This window comes from Piliocolobus tephrosceles, chromosome 4 (assembly GCF_002776525.5).
Source record: "Piliocolobus tephrosceles isolate RC106 chromosome 4, ASM277652v3, whole genome shotgun sequence".
In the NCBI taxonomy this organism is placed as follows: Eukaryota; Metazoa; Chordata; class Mammalia; order Primates; family Cercopithecidae; genus Piliocolobus; species Piliocolobus tephrosceles.
In genome coordinates this window covers 111222746-111231154 of record NC_045437.1, presented here as the reverse complement: position 1 = coordinate 111231154, position 8409 = coordinate 111222746, and the positions used below count along the sequence as shown (strand labels likewise).

The 8409-nt window shown below is 48.5% G+C and overlaps 1 pseudogene; it reads right to left on the bottom strand.

Moving 5' to 3' along the window:
• Positions 1-7848: 7848 nt before the first annotated feature.
• On the bottom strand, positions 7849-8409 carry LOC111527457 (annotated as a pseudogene).

Here is an 8409-nt window from a genome sequence, read left to right as displayed (position 1 = left end):
ACTGTGTCGCCCAGGCTGGAGTGCAGTGGCACGATCTTGGCTCACTGCAACCTCCCCCACCCAGACTCAGGTGATCCTCCTGCCTCAGCCTCCCAACAAGTAGCTGGGACTCTAGGCACATGCCACTACGCCAGGCTAATTTTTGTATTTTTAGTAGAGACAGGTTGACCAGGCTGGTCTGGAACTCCTGAACTCAGGTGATCTGACTGCCTTGGCCTCCCAAAGCGCTGGGATTACAAGCCACCATGCCAGGCCAGAATTTGTTTGTAGTAGTGCAGAAAATAATGGTGGGACTTAAAATTGATATTTTAGATTTGATGGAAACTGTTATACTCCAATTATTTTGTGTGATGACATGTTACAGCCATTAAAATTATATTTTCATGGATTTCTTCTTCTTTTTTTTTTTTTTTTTTTGAGACAGAGTCTCGCTTTATCGCCCAGGCTGGAGTGCAGGGGCCAGATCTCAGCTCACTGCAAGCTCCGCCTTCCGCGTTTACGCCATTCTCCTGCCTCAGCCTCCGAGTAGCTGGGACTACAGGCGCCCGCCACGACGCCCGGCTAGTTTTTTTTTTTTAAGTAGAGACGGGGGTTTCACCATGTTAGCCAGGATGGTCTCGATCTCCTGACCTCGTGATCCGCCCGTTTCGGCCTCCCAAAGTGCTGGGATTACAGGCTTGGGCCTACCACGCCTGGCCATGGATTTCTTAATAATGTGAAGTAGGCTGGGCACAGTGGCTCACGCCTGTAATCCCAGCACTTTGGGAGGCCGAGGTGGGCAGATCACCTGAGGTCAGGAGTTCAAAACCAGCCTGGCCAACATAGTGAAACCCTATTTCTACTAAAAATATAAAAATTAGTCAGGTGTGCTGGCAGGTACCTGTAATCCCAGCTACTTGGGAGGCTGAGGCAAGAGAATCACTTGAACCTGGGAGGTGGAGGTTGCAGTGAGCCAAGATTGTGCCACTGCACTCCAGCCTGGGCAATAGAGCAAGACTCGATATCAAAAAAAAAGACCTGGTCAACATGGTGAAACCCTGTCTCTACTAAAATACAAAAATTGGCCAGGTGTGGTGGTAGGCACCTGTAATCCCAGTTACTCGGGAGGCTGAGGCAGGAGAATCACTTAAACCTGGGAGGCAGAGGTTGCAGTGAGCCAAGATCGCACCACTGCACTCCAGCCTAGATGACAGAGCCAGACTCTGTCTCAAAAAAAATAAAATGCTTACTGGTATCTCAGCTAATTCCCAAAACAACCCAATGGGAGATGAGTACTATTATTTACCCCATTTTACAAATTTTACAAAGAGAGGTTAGAGTAATTAATTTGCTCCAGGTAGGTGCACAGCTGGTAAACACTGCCATGATTGACCTGCTAGTTGGCTAGGATCCGCAAACCACCGCTCACATACAGCCCTCAAGAAGCAGAACCCTGGGCTGGGCACGGTAGCTCATGCCTGTAATTCCAGCACTTTGGGAGGCTGAGGTGGGCGGATCACGAGGTCAGGAGATCGAGACCATCCTGGCTAACATAGTGATACCCCGTCTCTACTAAAAAGACAAAAAATTAGCGGGGCGTGGTGGCAGGCACCTATAGTCCCAGCTACTCGGAAGGCTGAGGCAAGAGAATGGCGGGAACCCAGAAAGCAGAGTTGCAGTGCGCCTAGATTTTGCTACTGCACTCCAACCTGGGTGACAGAGCAAGACTCGGTATCAAAAAAAAAAAAAAAAAAAAAGCCAGGCGTGGTGGTTACACCTGTAATCCCAGCACTTTGGGAGGCCAAGGCAGGCGGATCACCTGACATCAAGAGTTGGAGACCAGCCTGGCCAACATGGTGAAACTCTGTCTCTCCTAAAGAAATACAAAAATTAGCCGGGCATGGTGGCACGTGCCTGTAATCCCAGCTACTTGGAGGCTGAGGCAGGAGAATCACTTGAACCTGGGAGGCGGAGGTTGCGGTGAGCCTAGATCACGCCACTGCATTTGAGCCTGGGTGACAGAACGAGACTCTGTCTCAAAACAAAACAAAACAAATGCCAGGCGCAGTGGCTCACGCCTGTAATCCCAGCACTTTGGGAGGCCGAGGCGGGCGGATCACAAGGTCAGGAGATCGAGACCACGGTGAAACCCCATCTCTACTAAAAATACAAAAAATTAGCCGGGCGCAGTGGCGGGCACCTGTAGTCCCAGCTACTCAGGAGGCTGAGGCAGGAGAATGGCGTGAACCCGGGAGGCGGAGCTTGCAGTGAGCCGAGATCGCGCCACTGCACTCCAGCCTGGGGCAGAGCGAGACTCCCTCTCAAAAAAAAAAAAAAAAAAAAAAAAAAACAGAAAAACAGAACCCTGAGATTTGCAAAAGAAAATATGCAGATGACCGGGCTCACGCCTGCAGTCCCAACACTTTGGGGGGCCAAGGTGGTGGATTACCTGAGGTCAGGAGTTCAAGACCAGCCTGACCAACATAGAGAAAACCTGACTCTACTAAAAATACAAAAAATTAACCGGCCGTGGTGGCACATGCCTGTAATCCCAGTTACTCGAGAGGCTGAGGCAGGAGAATCGCTTGAACCTAGGAGGTGGCAGTTGTGGTGAGCTGAGATCATGTCATTGCACTCCAGTCTGGGCAACAAGAGCAAAACTCCTTCTCAAAAAAAAAAGAATAGTAAGCCGGGCGCAGTGGCTCAAGCCTGTAATCCCAGCACTTCGGGAGGCCGAGACGGGCGGATCACGAGGTCAGGAGATCGAGACCATCCTGGCTAACACGGTGAAACCCCGTCTCTACTAAAAATACAAAAACTAGCTGGGCGAGGTGGCGGGCGCCTGTAGTCCCAGCTACTGGGAGGCTGAGGCAGGAGAATGGCGTAAACCCGGGAGGCGGAGCTTGCAGTGAGCTGAGATCCGGCCACTGCACTCCAGTCCCGGCGACAGAGCAAGACTCCGCCTCAAAAAAAAAAAAAAAAAAAAAAAAAAAAAAAAAAAAAAAAAAAAAAAAGACATACGTTACAGTATCTCTATGTTATTAAAATGTCATGTGGTGGGGAACTAGGAAAAAAGATCTACAAAGGATCTTTAAGATGGTGATCATGAAAAAAAAGTTGAGAAAAAATGATCTAGGTTCCATGTGATAGCTCACGCCAATGATCCCAGTACTTTGGGAGGCCAAGGCAGGCACATCACCTGAGGTCAGGAGTTCCAGATCATCCTGGACAACATATTGAGGCCCTATTTCTACAAACATTTAAAAACATGCTGGGCGCGGTGGCTCACGCCTGTAATCTCAGCACTTTGGGAGGCCGAGGCAGGCAAATTACCTGAGATCGGGAGTTCAAGACCAGCCTGGCCAACATGGTGAAACCCCACCTCTACTAAAAATACAAAAAATTAGCCGAGTGCAGTGGCACAGGGCTGTAATCCCAGCTACTCGGGAGGCTGAGGCAGGAGAATTGCTTGAAGTCAAAAGGCGGATGTTGCGGTAAGCCAAGATCGCGCCACTGCACTCCAGCCTGGGCAACAAGGGCGAGACTTCAGTCTCAAAAGAAAAAAAAAAAATTTAAATATTAGCCAGGCCTGGTGGCACATGCCTGTAGTTCCAGCTACTCAGGAGACTGAGATGGGAGAATCGCTTGAGCCCAGGAGGTGGAGGATGCACTGAGCTGAGATCGCGCCCCTTAACTCCAACCTAGGCAAAGTGGGGAGACCTGTCTCAAAACAAACAAACTTTAAATTTCTGAGTGATAGGCCGGGCGCGGTGGCTCAAGCCTGTAATCCCAGCACTTTGGGAGGCCGAGACGGGTGGATCATGAGGTCAGGAGTTCGAGACCATCCTGGCTAACACGGTGAAACCCCGTCTCTACTAAAAAATACAAAAAGCTAGCCGGGTGAGGTGGCTGGCGCCTGTAGTCCCAGCTACTCGGGAGGCTGAGGCAGGAGAATGGCGTAAACCCGGGAGGCGGAGCTTGCAGTGAACTGAGATCCGGCCACTGCACTCCAGCCCGGGCGACAGAGCGAGACTCCGTCTCAAAAAAAAAATAAAAATAAAATAAAATAAAATTCTGAGTGATAAACAGCATCGGCCGCCTCCGGGACCTGCTCGGGTGGTACACTCCAAGCTGCCCTTAAGAAAAGGGCATCTCGGTTGGAGCCCGGGTATGGGGTACCACCCCCTCCCCCGCCACGGCCAGGCAGCGCGGGCCGCCCTTCGGGCGGGGATCCCCGCGTCTCTCGGCCTTTCCTGGAGCCCCACTGTTGTGTTGAAAGAGACTGCCCTTCCGACGCGGAGTCCGGCTCCACAACCACGTAAACAAATTGTGGATTCAGACACCACGAGCTGCGGAAACAAAGGCGTCCCCACGGTGTCCAGCCGCCAGCTGAGGAGAAGGGTCCGCCCGACGCAGAGCCGGGGAGGGACCGAGCGCGCGCTCTCCCGCGCACGCCGCGCGCCTCCTGCAGGCCGACAACTCACGGTCTGTTTTGAACTTTCTGGGTGCGAACCTCCCAAGGCTTCAGCCAGGTCACTCACTGTCTTCAGCCAAATCAAATCTTCAAAACGTACTGCCGGCTAATTTTTTTTTTTTTTTTTTTTTTTTTTTTGATACGGAGTCTCGCTCTTGTTGCCCAGGCTAGAGGGCAGTGGCGCGATCTCGCTCACTGCAGCCTCCGCCTCCGGGTTCCAGTGATTCTCCCACCTCAGCTTCCCGAGTAGGTGGGATTACCGCCCCACCACACCCGGCTAATTTTTTGTTTGTTTGTTTGTTTGTTTGTTTGTTTGAGACGGAGTCTTGCTCTGTCTCCAGGCTGGAGTGCAGTGGCGCAATCTCGGCTCACTGCAATCTCCACCTCCAGGGTTCAAGCGATTCTCCTGCCTCAGCCTGCCGAGTAGCTGGGACTACAAGCACCTGCCACCACGCCCGGCTAATTTTTTGTATTTTTAGTAGAGACGGGGTTTCACCATGTTGACCAGGATGATCTCAATCTCTTGACCTCGTGATCCGCCCACCTCGGCCTCCCAAAGTGCTGGGATTACAGGCATGAGCCACCATGCCCGGTTAAATTTTGTCTTTTTAGTAGAGATGGGGTTTCACCATGTTGGCCAGGCTGGTCTTGAACTCCTGATATCAGGTAATCCGCCCGCCTCAGCCTCCCAAAGTATTGGGATTACAGGCGTGAGCCACCATGCCCGGCTTTTTTTTTTTTTTTTTTTTTGAGACAGAGTCTTGCTCTATTGCCCAGGCTGGAGTGCAGTGGCACAATCTCGGCTCACTGCAGCCTCTGCCTCCAGTGTTCAAGTGATTCTCCCACCTCAGCTTCCCAAGTAACTGGGATTACTGCCCCACCACGCCCAGCTAATTTTTGTATTTTTCGTAGTGACCGGGTTTCACCACGTTGGCCAAGCTGGTTTCGAACTCCTGACCTCGTGATCCGCCCACATCAGCGTCCCTAAGTGCTGGGATTACAGGTGTGAGCCACCGCGCCCAGCCCAAGTCTTCATAATTTCATTCTCCGTTTGGAAGGATGCTTGGCTCACTGCTTACCAGCTCCACATTTGTGTCTTCATTTCACGCATTTGTCCATCCGGTGAATGTTCAAGTACATTCCATTTTCCTTGTCCTGGGATGACCAGAGGAGAAAAGATCCCTTTCCTGGAGAAGCTTCGAATCTAGCAGGGAGATGAAGAAAAATGAGTAATTTTACAATACAGTCCACAGCTACAAGTTTCAGCAAGTGCTATGCACTACAGTGAGAGCCCCTAATTGGGAACTATTTGGGAGTTGGGGAGAGTTGCTGAGAAAGTGATGCATAACCTGAGATTTGGCAGGTGATAGGGCCTGGTCAGGCAGAGGGAAGCAGGCTTTAAGGCTAAGAGGCCAAGGGTCTGGAGCAGTAGCCTCCAGGCTGGACAGGCAGGGAGCAGATTCTACTTGGAGGACAACCACTGAAGGCTCAAGCAGCACAGTGACACAATCGAATTCATGTCCTTTATTTTTTTTTTTTTTAAGGATGGGGGCTAAGGCAGGTGGATCACTTGAGGCCAAGAGTCCAAGACCAGCCTGGGCAACACAGCAAACCCCATCTCTACAGAAAATTCAAAAATTAGTCAGGCATGGTGGTGTATGCCTGTGGTCCCAGCTACAGGGAGGTTGAGGCAGAAGGACTGCTTGAGCCTGACAGGAAAAAAAAAAAAAAAATTAGCCAGTGGCTCATGCGTGTAATCTTAGCATTTTGGTAGGCCGGGGCCAAGGGATCACTTGAGGCCAGGAGTTCGAGACCAGCCTAAGCAGTGGTAGTGAGCGCCTGTAATCCCAGTTACCCGGCAGGCTGAGGTAGGATAATCACTTGAACCCAGGAGGTGGAGGTTGCAGTAAGCCGAGATCACGCCACTGCACTCCAACTAGGGCGATAAAGTGAGACTTTGTCTCAAACAAACAAAAAGGCCGAGCGTGGTGGCTTACGCCTGTAATCACAGCACTTTGGGAGGCTGAGGCGGGTGGATCATGAGGTCAGAAGATCAAGACCATCCTGGCTAACACGGTGAAATGCCGTCTCTACTAAAAATAAAAAAACAAAATTAGCCAGGCGTGGTGGTAAGCACCTGTAGTCCCAGCTACTCGGGAGGCTGAGGTGGGAGAATTGCTTGAACCCGGGAGGTGGAGGTTGCAGTGAGATGAGATCATGCCACTGCACTCCAGCCTGGGCAACAGAGCGAGACTCTGTCTCAAAAAAAACAAGAGAAAGGGAGGAAAAGTAATCGAATGTATGAACTCATGCTATCATAATTTTAATGTCTAGCTATAAAAGCATATGATTGTAGCAATAGCTATCTAAAATTTTTATGAGCTACAGTAGCTGTATTCCATTTTTATTACAATTTTTAAAAGTCTTTGCTTGGTTATCTAAAGATGTTGTTCAAATTTCAAAAGATCTACTATTATCGTCCTCCTTGTGCCCCTAAGAAATTGATAAAATGCACATTCATTTCCTTCTTTCTAAATGTTCCAGTTATAAACTAAAAAATAAAAAAATGGGAAACATTTTCTTGGGCCATTTTTATTTTCACTGTAACAACAAAAAATGTGCAAGATAAACAGAACTCAAGTTTTGTTTTATTTTTCTTTTTGTCTGTTTATTTTTTAACAAGTCTGTCCAGAATACTACAGGTTACATAGCTGTAACCATCTTAAGGAAAATGACATTAAGTTTGCAACAAATACTTGCTGGTGAAAACACATTACAATCGTTTCAAAAATTTAACAAAATATCCTAAACAGCTATCTTTATATTTGTAAATGAAGTATAAACAACTGGCTTAACCAGTTTCCACGGTGCATCAAACAGGTGGCAAAGTGATAGAAATCATCTTCGATTTTTAAAGGAGAATAATAAAAACTAATTTATATCCCACACATTACAGTTCTAGGCGATTAGGAACAGGATAACACATAATGTCATCTACTTTAACAGCCTTTTCATTTACTTGTATTGTCTTGATACTTTACAATGATTTTTTTATTCCTATAATAGTATTGTTGCTGTAAAAGCCACACTTCTTTTATTTATTTATTTATTTATTTTTTTGTATTCCCTTAAAGAAATAGTGTGATCCATTTCCCATTAGATTTCATAAACACACGTGAAACTTCAGAAATAATAGGTGGGTGGTGGTTTTTTTTCAGTTTCTGAGGCCTTCTCTCTGAAACATCAGAGCTGATAATAGTTCGGCCTATACATATATGCTGCCATAGATAATTGGGTGGTACCTGCACCTCCTATTTCAAAAACACAAGCAGAAAGTAGGTCCGGACAAGGGCAAACTGCAACTCAATTTCTGCTGCAACCCCATCTCAGGTCAGTTATGTTTCTTCCTTCACTTTGCTGATAGTTAGTGAGTCTGTTGAGGCCTTCCTCCTGCGGTTGCAGGGCATCCAGGACAATGCCCATTGGTGTCCTCTTCAAACCTATTCCTTCCATTTTATTCTCCAGTGCGTTCCTGAGGTTCCACAGTCTCAACGATGCACGGATAAACATCAACAACCAAAAGAAGTGATGCCAAACACAAAGACCATGACTCCTCCAAACTTGGATATAAGGAAATAGCTGGTGAACATGACCACCATAAGGAACGTCGTGGGGTGGCGCTTCTTCATCTGGCGAACAACGTCTTTATTGTTGGCTGCTCACACAAGCACTGTGAACACCAGCACCACCACGATTCCTCCCAGGATCATGTTAAAGGGACTCAGAAACCCCACAACAGAAATCACCATGGCAGCCACCACCAGGTAGTTGGTCTGGCAATAGAGCAGGTTGCTCACCACGTGGTTGTTCCGTTTGCAAATGTCCCTGAAGTCCGGCCAGGCAAAGCGATCGGAGCTCGGGAAGAAATCGTCCTAGGCGCGGAGTGGGGTGATATT